Raw genomic sequence first — 2201 nt, forward strand, 5'->3', positions numbered from 1 at the left:
ACATACCATGACCATTGCTAAATTGCTGATCGGCGTTGTCTGTGGCATTCCATAAGTAAACACCCACATGGGTACATCATTGCCCAACACTTAATTCATTTTCTTTGAAAAGAACAGTGAACTTGCTAAATACTTAATTCATTGTTCTTTGAAAAGAACAGTGAACTTGCTATGCTGAGATTTCACATATATTTTTCCATTCCCCTATCCAAGGAAAGGGCTACATTAGTTAAAACTCAGATCATGCAGGTATTTAGGACTGTTTTCAGGATGAGAAATTGCTAGATCAACCCAACAGCTGCCTGATTGTCAAATAGTACTACCCGTCTACCCCCGTCCTAAATTATAAGACGTGCCTACCAAAACGTCTTATAATTTGGGGCAGAGGAAGTACTACACTAGCTAGGGGAAGCTACACGGATCCATTTGAATAAATTACGCCTACTTGTTCACATCATACAATTATGAATATACCAATAAACATTAAAAAATATGAATAACAGAGATACATTGTGTAAACGTGCTGACTCAAGCAAAAGATGTAACCTCATATTAATAAGGGAAGATGTTTACACACAAGCAAGAAAACAATACGCAATATGCAGATAATAAACTATCCGAAAGGAGAATCCTGCTGACTTGCTGAGTTAGACAGACTATAATGGGTAATTCAGAGCAGACGCAAAGCACTGGACCTTTTTATTCTCTCAATTTTCAGGAAACCAGTGGGCATTTAGGCACCGGCGCACCGCACAGACCAGCACTACTTGCTTAATCCCAGTTTTCTCCCCGGTGGTTTATTTCTTAGGTTGCCAAAAGTGAAAATACTTGGAAGGGGGGAGTACAGAAGAAAAAGAAAAGGTTGTACCAGGCGGCAATACCCAAACCATTTCCCCAACACTGCCACAAGCTGAGAAAACATATAGGTCTAGATTATCTTGTGAAGATTTCACCTCCTGCCTGACCTGATGATGGATTGTGCACACATACTGATAATCAACTTTGGACTAGCAATGCCTGGAGATCGAACAAGTTAGAGCATCGCTATGAGATGAAGATCATAGATAGACAGATTAGTACCGTGCATGTAACCAAACCATGGATCATACAGATTTCACAGGTTAAAGAGCTAAGTACTGGAGTTGACTTGATTAGTGACCCTCTTGTCCTGGTCAGGGCAAATTTGAAGCATAAACTTTCTACCTGCGTAGTTGCCGAGCTGCCCTTCGTAGTGGCTAATCGCCGGAGCCTCCCCTCGACGCGTCGCTCCTCCACGGCAAAGAACAGCGCTCGCCTGGCCCCCGTCGGCGGCTCGGTCGCCTACTCCGATGCATCGCCAGATCTCGAGCTGCCCCTGCACTCCTCCCAGCGCCGGCGCCACAGGCCGGCCTCGCGGAAGTCAGGCGGTATACGGGCCGCGGTGTGGACGGTGGCCGTCGGCGGCGGAGGATTCCGGTGAGATTTGGGGGAGGGGGGCTTGACGGCTGGACGGGCCGTCGTGGAGCGCATTCTAGTGGGCCCGGGCTACCTGTAGCAGGCCTCGTGGCTCAGTTAATTCCGCACAACCACTCAAAAAGAAAAAAGGTTCATTTCGCACTTTCTTTTTCTTTTCCAGACACGTACACTCACATTTCTCTCAAAGACACACACACTTACTCTCCAGACTAATTTTGAAAAAAAAATCTCCAAACCTTTCTTCATGAGATGGATCATACTAATACACGTATACTCAACAAAAGGAAAAACTTGCTCCACTTAGTTAAGTTTGCGCATCTCATAAGAATGGGAGTTTTCTAGTTTACGGGGATTTTAGGATATAATAACTGGTAAATTTTAATGAACATTTCAAAAATAGGATTTTGAGGTTGCTTTTTGAAATATAAAACGTTGTGACATTGTAGTTTTCTTCGGACCTGGGACTGATAGTATTTAACACGACCGGCTGCTAGTCTATTCTTCTTGCATGCTTTTGGTAAATTATGTCCTGGCAATTGATTAATTGGGTGGATGAGTCCCAAGTATTTTAGTGACTCTTGGCAATATGAATTCGCATCTCTATTTAACTCCTCACTAAGCAGGAATGATACGACGACCGCGTGGCCTAATGGATAAGGCGCTCGCCTCCGGAGCGGGAGATTCTGGGTTCGAGTCCCAGCGTGGTCGCATTTTTTGTCTTTTGCACGTTCATGTCCCGCCGTTTA

The 2201-nt window shown here is 44.5% G+C and overlaps 1 long non-coding RNA gene and 1 other non-coding gene across 2 annotated transcripts; one reads left to right on the forward strand and one right to left on the reverse strand.

Moving 5' to 3' along the window:
* Positions 1 to 524: 524 nt before the first annotated feature.
* LOC119343692 lies at positions 525 to 1520 on the reverse strand. The gene is made up of 2 exons (XR_005166214.1): positions 1204 to 1520; positions 525 to 1017 (listed from the first exon to the last, which is right to left on the reverse strand). It is a non-coding gene; the product is annotated as an uncharacterized LOC119343692 (long non-coding RNA).
* Positions 1521 to 2090: 570 nt separating this feature from the next.
* On the forward strand, positions 2091 to 2163 carry TRNAR-CCG. Its single transcript has one exon. It is a non-coding gene; the product is annotated as a tRNA-Arg (tRNA).
* Positions 2164 to 2201: the final 38 nt, after the last annotated feature.

This window comes from Triticum dicoccoides, unplaced genomic scaffold (assembly GCF_002162155.2).
Source record: "Triticum dicoccoides isolate Atlit2015 ecotype Zavitan unplaced genomic scaffold, WEW_v2.0 scaffold137795, whole genome shotgun sequence".
NCBI lineage: Eukaryota > Viridiplantae > Streptophyta > Magnoliopsida > Poales > Poaceae > Triticum > Triticum dicoccoides.